The sequence below is a fragment of the Pelophylax lessonae genome (genome assembly GCF_965119305.1).
Source record: "Pelophylax lessonae genome assembly, chromosome: 1".
Taxonomy (NCBI): domain Eukaryota; kingdom Metazoa; phylum Chordata; class Amphibia; order Anura; family Ranidae; genus Pelophylax; species Pelophylax lessonae.
In genome coordinates, this window is record NC_138768.1 from 400,999,061 (window position 1) to 401,012,898 (window position 13,838).

The following is a 13,838-nucleotide window of genomic DNA, read 5'->3' on the forward strand; positions in this document are numbered from 1 at the left end:
CCAAAAGACACCTGCGGTCCTGACACTGTCGACTAAACTGCCATATTTTTAAGTTTCTCACACTGAAATTAAGTGCTTCCACCAAAGCGCATCCCAAATGCGATGAGACAAAGCCACCAGGGTGGGATGCGTCTGCCACATCAGCCTCTTAATCTGAAGATACAACAGAGGGAGGTGAAAGCAAAAAGCACTTACAGCTAGTGATACTTTTAACACTAAATCCACTTGACAATATGCTTTGCAAAACTGCTGTAAGAGCTGACAGAGGTTGCGACCCAGAAGGTTCTGCATTCGCACTGAGGGGGTCTGTAGGTGAAATTTTGTCCTGGGACTCCATATGTTAATTTTTAAAAGATGCAAGGTCACTTTAAAAAAGTTGCAAAAACATGATCGCACCGCTGCTACAGTGGCACTGCAAGTCCCAGTGTGTGTGAGGAAACCTGGAGGAGACCCCAAAAAAGGTTACCAATTCGGTCAGGAAGCTTGCAGGAATGATCTGTACAGCAGAGAGAAACGATCTGACACAAAGTGAAAGCCCCTGGGTCATGCCTAGAGTGTCTGAAGCCTTGCCTATTGCTGTCAAGCACCGTGGGCCGCAAGAAATTGTCCGCCCCATGCATTCCTATGGGGAAGATTTAGAAAATAGCTGCCCAAACCTTACAATGAGCAATTCTGAAATATAAGTAGGGCAAGTCTACAGCAAAATGACCAGCTGAAGGGGAGCCTGGTATGTCAGAGGCCAGGGGAACCGAGGAATATCTGAAGGTCCGAATATTCCCGAGGGGGCACGCGTCCATCCCGAGACCGCCAGAGAAATGGGGGGGGGGACTCACTGTACTACACTGTACTACAGATCGGGTGGGCGCTACTCCGAGCTGACTACCTCGGATGGGGGCCCTGCCAGCCAAGGGGTGCGCTGTGACTCAGCGTTCCAGGTCATTCTCGTCCCAGCGAGATGGTCCAATCGCGGTCTCGTCTCCAGCCATCTGGGCTCTGTCGTTGCGAGGCCTAGTGCTGGACTATAACCTGCGCACACTCGCTGGCCAGGCTGGGAGACCTTAAGGATCTATAATATCCAGTCCGAAACCCAGCCGGCTGTTGCTTGTAGTTCTCCAGGAACTCTACTTAAGTACAAAAGAAAAATAGAATTTTTGTAAAAACTAACCGTCCCCTGACAGTCGCCGCCCACTCATACAATCTGCACGTCTGGGTATTGGTCTTGTTCACAGGAGTAAGCTAGGCATAAGATTTTGTTAGAAAACATTCACAAAACCTTTGTATAGACACACCTACAGGGGGCCGTCCCTCTGGTCCAATACCCCCATCTAGCTGCATTCCCAATTCAGTTTGGTAGCAAGCAGTATAGAGATTCATGAACCCCAAAAGAGGGGTGGGGGCTGCGACTGTCAGGACTCAGAAAATAATTTTACGGTAAGTTCTTACAAAAATTCTATTTTCTCTTACGTCCTCTGACAGTCGCCGCCCACTCATACAATCTGCACGTCTGGGACGTCCTAAAGCAGTGTAGATGTGAGGGGTGGGAAACGTAACCGTCAAAAAGGCAACGCAGCACCCAGGTCAGAGAAAAGAACCTCTTCTGAACAAGAAAGGTAAAACTGGGTAACAAGAAAGCTCAACAGGAGCGAACAAACCCAGGAAAGCAAAATAACCAAGGGGAAAAAACCCTAACAGGAGGAGACAGGCTAAAACCACCATGTCTCCCCTAAGGCACTGCCGCACTCAGAACTTTGTGGCCAAAAGAGGCATCTGCTGATGCAAAGACATCAAGTTTGTAAAATTTCGTAAAGGTATGCACGGATGACCAGGTCGCCGATTTGAACACCTGAGTCACCGACGCCTGTTGGAGGAAGGCCCAAGACGCACTAATCGCTCTGGTAGAGTGCGCTGTGACAGGGAAAGGTGGAACCTGATCCCTAATTGAATAGACCTGTACAATCGTCTGCCCGATTCATTTTGAAATGGTTGCCGCAGACGCAGCCGTACCCTTCCGATGTCCCTCAGGAAGGACAAAAAGACAATCCGACTTTCTGAAGGATTCAGTAGTTGACAGGTAAACCCTGATCACCCTTACCACATCCAAGGAATGCAAGGCAAACTCCTTAGGATGCTTAGGCTTCGCACACAGCGAAAGTTAAGACAATGTCCTAGTTGAGATGGAAATCCAAAACCACTTTCGGAAGAAAGGACTGATGAGGTCGCAAGACCACTTTGTCCCTATGAACAACCAGTTAGGGGGAGCGTCAAGACAGGCCGCCAACTCCGAGCAGATGTGACCGCCACCAGAAAGGCAACTTTCTGTGACAGCACCAGCAGAGGAATCTCCCGAATGTTCTCAAAGGGAGGACGTTGCAAAACGGACAAAACCAAATTCAGGTCCCAAGGACGCAAGAGTGCCCTCCTAGGGGGAGCAAGATAACGCACCGCTTAAATGAAAGTGCGGATCAAGGAATTTGACGCCAGAGGGCGCTGAAAAAGAATGTCCAGCGCAGATAACTGGCCCTTAATAGTGGTCAGCGCCAGACGCTGCGCCACACCAGTTTGCAGGAAAGCTAACACCCTCGCCACCGAAAAGAAGCGGGGATGGAACCCCTGCGATTCACACCAGGAGAAATAAGCCTTCCAGGTACGATAAATTCTACCAGACCAGGCTTTCCTGGCCTTGTGTAAAGTAGGAATGACCACTGATGAGACCTGTCTCTCAAGACCTGGCTTTTAACAGCCACTCCGTCAAAGCCAGCGACTAAAGCAGGATGGAAAATCGGCCCCTGAGACAGAAGATCGTCTCGTAGTGGTAGCCGCCAAGGAGGCTCGATGACCAGTTGCATGATGTCCGCGTACCAAGACCGGCGCAGCCAGTCTGGTGCCACTAGAATCACCAACATCGGTTCCGAGACCAACCTGCGAAAGAATCTGGATAACAACTGAATCGGTGGAAATACGTAAATCAGGCGGTACCGGTGCCAGGGCACCACCAACGCATCTGACGCGCAGAGGGTCGCGCGTGCGACCCACGAATCTTTCCATCTTGTTGAGCCGAGACGCGAACAGATCCAAATCTGGGGATCCCCACCACGCACACAGCATCTGAAACACCTCCGGGTGTAGGGACCATTCCCCCTGGTCCAGGTCTGAGTCTTGTGACTCAGATACTCCGCCTGCCAGTTCTCCACACCTGGAATGTCAACTGCCAAAATCGCCTGGACCTGCGTCTCAGCCCAGAACAGAATCTCGACCACTTCCTTTGGGATGCGTATCTTCGCCGGGATGTCTCAACTGCGGTACGCCGCGTGTTGCTAGCATCACTTTCAGCTGACAGCACCACCACCCAGAGTGGGAGGCTTCTTGTCACAGAGCGGTACCCACGTTTTCGCTGGACCGGTGAGTACCATGCTACCCCTCTGTCTATGGCATTGTCTGTGGGGGTGTGTATGTGGGCCCTCTGTTTATGAGGATGGCAGTTCGGTATGGCTCTGTAATGTCCCCCTCATGTATGTCAGTGCGGTCTCTGTGTGTCCCTTCCCAGTCCCTGCGGGGGCGCTGTGGCGGTTCTACCGCTCTGTGGGGGGTTGCGGGGGTCCCTGATATCCCTGGGGTGCTTCGGCATCTATTTGGGAGTACAGGCATGGTGTGTGGGGGCCGCAATCGGCAAAAAACTGCACAGCCACCATTTTAGGTGTGGGCAGGTGGTTTTGGCCTCATTGTGAGGGCAGCAGCCATTTTCTGCAATACTGTAGGACTGTATGAGTGGGCGGTGACTGTCAAGAGGACGCAAGAGAAATTCTATTTTCTCTTACATCCTCTGACAGTCGCCGCCCATCCATATTAGCCTTCAATAGTGGGATGTCCCAAAGCAGTGCAGGTGTGAGGGCTGGGAAGACGCAACCAACTGCAAAAGTAACGGAAAAAAAAAAAAAAAAACGGGCTTGAAAACAACCTGAGCCAACAGGGCAACAAGCCCAAAACGGGAACAAACCCAGAACAAAAAACACCCCAAGAAAGACAGAAAAAAACTGTCTCCTCAAACAACTGCTGCACTCAAAACTTTGCAGCCAAAGGAAGCATCCAAGGATGCCAGTACATCAATTCTGTAGAATTTTGTTAAAGTGTCCACAGACAACCAGGTCGCCGCTTTGCACACTTGAGCCACAGAAGCCTGATGGCGAGAAGCCCAAGAGGCACTGACGCTCTAGAAAAAGGGGCCCTCACAGGGAAAGGAGGAACCTGATCCTTGATGGAATAGGCCTGAACGATCTTCTGTCTAATCCACTTAGAAATGGTTGCTGCGGACGCAGCCAAGCCCTTCCGAGGTCCCTCAGGAACAACAAACAGAAACAGACTTCCAAAGAGATTCCGTGGCAGAAGTGTAAACCCTGATCGCCCGGGACCACATCCAAGGAATGCAAAGCCACCTCCTTGGGATGCTTGGGCTTCGCACAAAGCGAATGCAACATGATATCCTCATTGAGGTAGAAAGACAAGACCACCTTGGGAACAAAAGGCTGATGGGTCCCAGAGCCACTTTATCCCTATGAATCACCAGATAAAGGAGAACGGCAAGACAAAGCGACCGGTTCAGACACTGCGAGCAGACATGATAGCCACCAGAAAAGCAACTTTCTGGGACAACACAGGCAGAGGAATCTCTCTGATGTTCTCAAAGGGGGGTCGTAACATACAACACAAAATTTAGGTCCCAGGGAGGCAAGGGAGCCTTCCTCGGGGGAGCCAGATCCAGCACCCCTTGGATAAACGTGCGAATCAAAGATAGCCGACAACTGACCCTTTATCGTAGTCCACGCCAAACGCTGATCCACCCCTTCCTGCAGGAAGGCTAAAACCTTTGCCACAGAGAAGGAGCGAGGATTGAAAACACGCGACTCGCACCAGGCAATAAACGCTTTCCAGGTGAGATGATAAATCTTTCTAGAAGTAGCTTTACGAGCCTTTAACAAGGTAGGGATGATCGCATTCGGAAGACCCCCATCTCCAACGGCGTGGCTGTTGAAAGCCAGGTCTTGAAAGCCAGAGACTAAAGCAGGATGGAAGACTGGCCCTTGAGACAGAAGATCGTCTCCCAGCAGAAGCCACCAGGGAGGTTAGACGACCATCTGAACGATGTCCACATACCAGGACTTACACAGCCAGTCTGGGGCCACCAGAATGACCTGCATCCGTTCCGACGCCAACCTGCGGAGGAACCTGGACAACAGCTGAATCGAAAGGAAGACATACACTCGGCCACTTCCTTAGCTGCCCGGGCACTCTTGGTGCCCCCTTGGTGATTGATATAAGCCACAGCCCTGGCGTTGTCCGCCTGTACAGACAGAGCTTGATTGCTCGGAGCTCCAAGACGTTTATCGGTAAGGAAACCTCTGCCGACCACGTCCCCTTGGCACAAAGCGTGCCCAGAACTCCTCCCCAGCCCGACAGGCTGGCATCCATGGTGAGCACCATCCACAGCAGAGGCCGGAAGGACTGGCCCTGTGTCAGTCGGCGACCGGAGCCACTACAAAAGATCCAACTGTACTCAGTGGCTAAGAGAAATCCTCCTGTCCAAAGGCTGAGGAGTTCTGTCCAGGATCTCAGCCTGCAGAATCCTTGTGTGAAATTGAGCAAACGGGACGGTTTTGAAAGCCAAAATCATCAGATCCAGAGACCGAATACAGGTCCGCAAGGAGGAGAGATCATTGTCCCTGAGGGACCTGATCTCGTCCTGCAGGGTCTGGAGTTTGTCTTCCGGAAGGAAAACTTGTGCCTGAGCCGAGTCCAGGACCATCCCCAGGTACTGAAGACGAACTGAAGGAGTCAGTGCTGACTTCTGAAAATTGATGGTCCACCCGAACTCCTGAAGTGTCTGAACCGTGATGGCCAGATCGTCAACCGTCAAAGTTGCACACGAGCTCGACCTTAACAGGAGGTCATCCAGATAACCGATAACCGAAGCCCGCAATCCCCGTTAAAACGCAGTAAAGCCAGCACCGGAGCCAAAACCTTGGTGAAAACCCTGGGAGCCAAAGGGGACCGAAGGGTAACTACACAAACTGGTAATGCTCCCCTGCCACCGCGAAGCGGAGATATCTCTGATGACCCTCGTAGATAGGGATGTGCAGATATGCATCCTTCAAGTCGATGGAGGCCAGGAAGTCCCCTGGACTCAACGACACTACCGACCGGATGGATTCCATCCGGAACTTCTGCAACTGCACAAAGCGGTTCAGAGACTTGAGGTTTAGAATCGGACGCACTTTGCCATCTTTCCTGGACACTGAACAGGTTGGGAGTAAAAACCGCGAAACCGGTCTCTTTAAGGTATGGGCACAATGACTCCCTGGGCGAGCAGATCTTGCACCGCCCCCCATGAGAGCTCTGAGACGATCGGGAGTCAGCTGGAGATTGGACAAGTAGACTGTCTGCGGGGCGAGAGCGAAACTCGATCTTTTACCCTAAACGAATCAGCTTGTGAACCCACATGTCCCGAATGCTGGACAACCAAGGTTCTGGAAAGCAGCGCAGACATCCCCCCACCTCTAAGATGGGTGAGGGCGTCCCTTCAAGAAGAGGTGGACTGGGCCGCCGAGCCAGACTGACCGGCCTTTGGCTTACCCGACCAGGGCTTCTTGTGACCACCGGAGGGCTTGAGTGATTTGTCCTTCTCCTGCGCCCTGAAGGCATTTAAGGACCCACGCTGAGCTTTGAAGGAAGGCCCCCGCCTAGCACGGGAGGACTTACCCTTAGTGACCTGGGGCGACAGTACTCTTACCCCCCGTAAGCCCCTTAATAAACTCACCCAGAGTGTCCTTAAAAAGACGGCTTCCCACATAAGGAACATCAGACACCGTCTTTTTGGAAGCGTGGTCAGCCGACCAGCTTTTTAGCCAAATAATGCGGCGGATCACGACCCCGACCGCAGACAACCAAGCGATTAACAGAGCCTTGTCCAAGGCCGCTTCACACAGGTACATCCCAGTCTGGGTAATCTGATCCACCATGTCAAGGGCAGTTGGAGAGGCAGACTCTGCTACCAGGGTGCTCTGAAGCACCTTGGACCATGCCGCGAGAGCCTGAGAAACCATCACCGAGGCAAAAAACAGGTTTTAACAGAGAGCCCGCTACCAAGTAAACATGGCAGGAAAGCGCCCCCATGCACCTATCAGCAGGATCTTTGAACACCGGGGAGTTCTCCGATGGCATCAAGGTGGATTTATGCAGTCTAGAGACAGTGTGATCCACTTTAGGGGACACCATCGAACGTTTCTCCACGGCCTCCAAAAAGGGATAGCGGTGGGAAAAATGCTTGGGCACCACCAAGATAGGTTTAATGCGACGCCACTGGTCATTCACAATTTTGTGAGAAACTCCTCAGGACAGGGAAAAACCAGGCCTTTGTACTACATAGTTGAAGGTAAATTTCAAGAAAACTGATCAGAAAATTGTATCGTGTATGGCCAGCCTTACACTATCTCTATGCTGCAGAAATTTGAACTTGCCAAGCCAGATATCAGCAGTACAATTCGGACAGAAAAAAAAAAAAAAAAAACAGAAAAAACTGAATTTTTGTAAAATCTTACCTGTAAAATTCCTTTCTCTGAGTCCTCCGACAGTCGCCGCCTCCTCCAAGTCATCACTATTGGGTATGGTCCACCTATCCGTAGGAATAGCTAGGCATATAGACTTAGTCTAAAGACAAAAGGCATTAGCATATACACACCCACGGGGGCTGTCCCATCAGGTCAATACCCCCCCTGCATCACCACTCCCAACTCAGTTTGGTAGCATAGCAGTAGGTAATAAGAACCCCAGAAGAGGGGCGGGGGCGGCGACTGTCTGAGGACTCAGAGAAAGGAATTTTACAGGTAAGATTTTACAAAAATTCAGTTTTCTCTTACGTCCTCCGACAGTCGCCGCCTCCTCTAAGTCATCACTATTGGGATGTCCCAAAGCAGTATAGACATGAGGGGTGGGAGACGCAATCGTAGAAAAGGCAACGCAGTACCCACATCAGAGAAAGGAATCTTACATGCACCGTAAGAACCAACTGGGCAACAGAAAAAAACAATGCTCAACAGGAGCAACAGCCCAGGAAAGCAAATGCCAACAGCCAGGGACAAAGAGAAAAAATTCAAGGGTCCATCATGGCACTGCCGCACTGAGAACTTTGCGGCCAAAAGAAGCATCAGCTGATGCCAGAACATCTACTTTGTAGAACTCTGAAAAAGTGTGCACCGATGACCAAGTCGCCGCCTTGCACACCTGGGCGAAAGGATACCGTAGACTTCAGGTAGACCTTGATCGCCCTGACAACATCCAAGGAATGCAAAGCAATCTCCTTTGGATGCTTAGGCTTTGTACAAAGCGAAGGCAAGACAATTTTCTCATTAAGGTGGAACTCAGTGATCATCTTGGGAAGAAAGGACGGGGGTGTTCTCAACACCACCTTATCCTTGTGAATTATCAAGTAAGGAGAGCGGCAAGACAACGCGGCCAGCTCCGACACTCTGCGAGCCGAAGTGATCGCCACAAGAAAAGCAACCCTTTTCGACAGCAGAGGCAACGACATCTCCCTGATATTTTCAAAAGGAGCACGCTGCAATGCGGACAGGACTAAGTTCAAGTCCCATGGAGGTAAAGGCTCCTTCCTAGGAGGAGCCAAATGTCGCACACCTTGAATGAATGTGCGCACCAAGGAATGAGACGCCACAGGGCGTTGGAAAAGGACCGCCAGTGCTGACATCTGGCCCTTTATAGTGGCCAGCGCCAGGCGCTGATCCACTCCAGACTGAAGGAAAGCCAAGATTCTCGACACCGAGTAAGAACGAGGGGAAAACCCCCTGGACTCACCCCAGGTGAAGTAGGCCTTCCAGGTACGGTAATAGATCTTACCAGAGGAAGATTTCCTAGCCTTGATCAGGGTAGGGATAACCTCAGAAGACAGACCCTTGTCCTTCAAGACCTCGGCGGCTCGGATAGTCTGCCTGCCAATTCTCCACACCCAGAATGTGAACTTCCGAAATTGCCGGGACATGAGTCTCGGCCCAAGACAGGATGTCGGTCACCTCCCGGGCTGCTCGAGCACTCCTGGTGCCCCCCTGGTGGTTGATGTAAGCCACCGCGGTAGCATTGTCCGTCTGTACGCGAACAGGCAGGCCCTGGAGACGGTCCGACCACTGGAAGAGAGAGTTTTATCGCTCGTAGTTCCAGCACATTTATCGGGAGGGAGGATTCATCCTCCGACCAAGTGCCCTGGGCAGATAGGGCGCCCAGGACTCCACCCCAGCCCGACAGGCTGGCATCCGTGGTAACCACTGTCCACACCAACGGGCGGAAGGACTTGCCTTCCGCCACCGACGGGGACTGGATCCACCACAGAAGAGCCAATCTGGTCCGGCGACTCAAGGAGACCTCCAGATCCAATGACTGAGGAAGTCTGTCCCACCTGGCCAGGATCTCTGTCTGGAGAGCCCGCGTGTGAAACTGGGTAAAGGGAATTGCCTCGAAGGCCGACACCATCAACCCCAGGCCCCGCATGCAGGTCCTGAGTGACGAGGACGGATTGTCCCTGAGGGACCGGACTTTGTCCCGCAAAGTCGGGAGCTTGTCCTCCGGCAAGAATACCTTTGCCTGAGCAGAGTCCAGAACCATTCCCAGATAGGGAAGGCGAAGCGACGGAGACAACGCTGATTTTTGAACGTTGATGGTCCACCCGAACTCCTGGAGCGTCTGTACCGTGATGGACAGATCGCGCACAAGGTCCTGACTGGCACGCGATCTCAGAAGCAGATCGTCCAGGTACCCCAGGACCGCAATGCCCTGGGCCCGCAGCAGGCCCAGAACCGGTGCAAACACCTTGGTAAACACCCTGGGTGCCGAAGAGAGACCGAACGGTAACGCCACAAACTGGTAGTGGTCCTCCGCGATAGCGAACCAAAGGTAGCGCTGATGACCCTCGAAAATGGGGATGTGCAGGTACGCATCCTTCAGATCTATCAAAGCCAGGAATTCTCCTGGACTCAAGGAGGCCACAACCGAACGGAGAGACTCCATTCGAAACTTCCGAACACGCACGAAGCGGTTCAGCGCTTTTAGGTCCATAATAGGACGCACTTTGCCCTCCTTCCTGGGCACAGTGAACAGATTCGAATAAAAACCCCGAAACCTGTCCCGATGAGGCATCGGGACAATCACCCCCTGAGCAAGCATGTCCTGCACCGCTAGATGCAAGTCCTGCAGACGCCCCGGAAGCAGCTGGAGATTGGAGGGAAAGAATCTGTCCGCCGGCCTGGAAAGGAATTCGATCTTGTAACCTGATCGAACGATTTCCTGGACCCACCTGTCCGAGATCCGGAGCAACCAAGGTTGAAGGAAACCGCGCAAACGTCCCCCCACCCCAGAAATGGGTGAGGGCGCCCCTTCAGGCAGAGGCAGAGTGTCCTGCCGAACCGGCATCGCCGGTCTTCTGCTTACCCGCCCAGGGTTTCTTCTGGTTGCCCTGGGCCTTGAAGGGCTTGCCCTTGGATTGGTTCCGAAAGGCACGAAAGGACCCCTGAGTAGATCTAGGCGCAGAACCCCGCTTGCCACGGAAAGACTTGTTCTTCGGGTTCTGGGGTAGCATAGTGCTCTTACCCCCCGTGACACCCTTCACCAGGGTATCCAACGCCTCGCCAAAAAGGCGAGAGCCAGCATAGGGAAAATCAGCAACAGTTTTCCGCGAAGACTGGTCAGCCGACCAGCTCTTCAGCCATATCAGTCGCCGGTTAAGTACCGCAACACTCGAGAGGCGAGCCACCAATGGGGCCTCATTTAGGGCTGCATCACACAGATACATGACTCCTTGATGGATCTGGTCCACCATTTCCAGTCGTGCAGGCGGCACGTCATCGGACACTAGGTTGCTTCTAAGCACCTTAATCCAATCAGCCACCGCCTGAGCCACCATAACGGATGCGAAAAACGGGTTTGAGCAACGAACCAGCCACCGTATAGGAATGGCGAGCTAGAGACTCCAACCGCCGGTCCGTGGGATCCCGGAAAACCGGGGTATCCTCAGTAGGAACCAAGGTAGCCTTGTTCAGCACGGCCAGTGTGATCTACCTGTGGAGGCACGCACCATCGTGATTCCGTAGCCGGCGCAAAAGGATAAAGCAATTTGAACCGACTAGGTACCAGGAATGGACGTTTTAACGTGCGCCACATTTCATTAACAGTGTAATGGAATTCCGCTGGGCAGGGAAAAACCTGCGCGGACTTGCGGGTCCTGTGCGTCCAAAATGAGGAGGACACAATGCCTGGAGGACAGGGCTCATCCTCTAAATGTAAGGTTTCCTTAACAGAAACACATTTAACTCATCCATGGTCGCCCGTTCTTCGGGTGACCCTGGGGAGGATGTATCAACACCCTCCACCTCAGCCTCCCCCTCAGACCCCCAGGGGGTCCAAGGATGAGCAGGACCCTGAAAAGGGCACGCTTTCAACAGCAGCAGCATCCATATCCCCATCTGAATCAGAAGAGAGAGACAGCCTTGGCCGTTTTCTCGCAGCCCGTTCAGACATAAGCATTTCCATATTTGCCACTAAAGTCGCAACCACAGCAGCCAGATCAGGTCGCAGTGGGGCCACAGGAGAACTGGGGCCCCCCACTAAAGCTGGAGGAAACTTGCTTTCCTGAGAATCCATGGCTCAAGATAAAAAACTACAGTGCAAAAAAGTAATGTACTGTCCCCTTAAATAGCGCTGCGGAGTGCGCAGCCCACCGCTACTGTCACAGCTATGAAGACCCCCAAAAGGAGAAAGAAACTGAGCCAGAAGCAGTATGCAGAAGAAGACAGAGATACACTGCAGAGCCCGCAGATCGTTGCTACCTGTGCCTGTGCTGTCTGAGAGGAAGAGGAAATGCTGCTGGAGGGGGCTGGCTATAAGCCAGACCCCAGGGAAAATGGCTGCCCCATAGGGATGCACAGGAGGCTACGCCAAGATGGCCGCCGACATGCGGCCGAACCGATCGTTCCACCGCCCACAAAATGGCGGCGGATGGCGCCAAAATGAGCTGTATACTCGCCCCAGAGGGGCTATACACTGTGCATAGTAAAAAACATGGCGGACCGCGTGATTTTTCCCCCGCAGCGGTCGCCGCACAACACACAATTCTGTACCCCCAAACATGCACCTAAGGTGACACAGGGACAGGGACCCCCAGCAAACATACAGATCTGCACACAGCGAACCCCGCAGGGATCGCACAGGGAGTCACACAGGCACAGACATGGGGACACACAGCAACACAGACTGCCACCCCAGACAGAGGCCCCACACAGAAAGTACTTACCTGTACCCGATGGCGTGGGGGAGCCTCTATGCACGGATAAACCTCTGTCCTCATCTGACAGGGAGTGCAGTGAGCCAGGGACACGACGCTGCAATATCACAGACAAGTCCTGTGAGGTAGCCACCTCACGGCTGCATCCCTGCAGCGAACAGGGATGGGTCGTTCTTAATGCCAGGGCGAACCATAGCTGAACGCTCAATGGCGGGCTGGGGGTCCATCTGACCCTCTGTGCCCTGGAGAACCAGGGCGGCCAGTCCGAATCCCAGCACTGCATGATCCATCTTCATCCGAAGAATAAACTAACACTAAAGCTGACAAAAACAGCTAGTAAAGTGAGAGAAAAAAAACTGACATTTAAAAGAAAATCAAATAAAAGATTTAGGAAGGCTGAGACTGAAGCCCCAGCACAAGGTAGCCTGACTATTCCTAAGCTAGGCAAACTAAAACTGAGTTGGGAGTGGTGATGCAGGGGGGGTATTGACCAGATGGGACAGCCCCCGTGGGTGTGTATATGCTAATGCCTTTTGTCTTTTGACTAAGTCTATATGCCTAGCTATTTCTACGGATAGGTGGACAATACCCAATAGTGATGACTTGGAGGAGGCGGCGACTGTCGGAGGGCGTAAGAGAAATCAACATTTCCAGGAGTGTCAAACGTCTAGGTCAATCCCAACTGCTCCACCACACCCCAGTTTTTCTGCAGCACATAATCTCAAACGTTGAAGCAGCTGCTTAGTAAGCCCACCATCACTGTACTGAGCAACTGCAGATCTTATTAGATTTAGGCTCCATGTACATGGGACGTTGTTAAAAGTCCCTTTGAATGCTGGAATTTTTAGGACGTTTGAAACGTCCGTTCGGTCGCGTTTGTACCTGCGTTTAGTGGCGTTTGCGTTTAGAAGCGTTCTTAGAGGTCAAAAAAATTATTCCCCTTTAAAATGGAGAAACGCGAACGCTAAACGCGGGTCATCGCGTTCAGACGCGTTTGGACGCGTTTGTGCGTTTGAAACGCCGTGAAACACACGTTCGAACGCAAATAATTGCGTTCTAAAAACAGTCCCTGAACGCAACTGCCTGCAAATGACTAAACGACCTGGTGTACATGGACAGATAAGATAAAATGTAGATGGGTTCAGGGGCTTCTGAAAAAAAACGCCAACTGCTCCTAAACGGCCATTTCCAGCGTCCCGTGTACATGGAGCCTAAGAGTTACAAAAATGAAAATCAAAGTGTCCCCCCCCCCTCCCCTTGTATCTGGACCTCTGTGTGCCTAATTTACATTTTTGTTACTTTACACTGCAAGACAAGGAAACCAAGGAAATTAACTAGGGTTTAGTAGCTACCTGCCTGGGAACCAGATAATTTACATCAGCACCAATAGTTTAAAATAGCAATACCATTGAGATAACCCTACAGGTTTAGTACTATTTTTTCACTTCCCTCAAAAATCTTTAGATTTTTCTACATTCTTTAGAATCACTGATTAAATAGCAGCCGG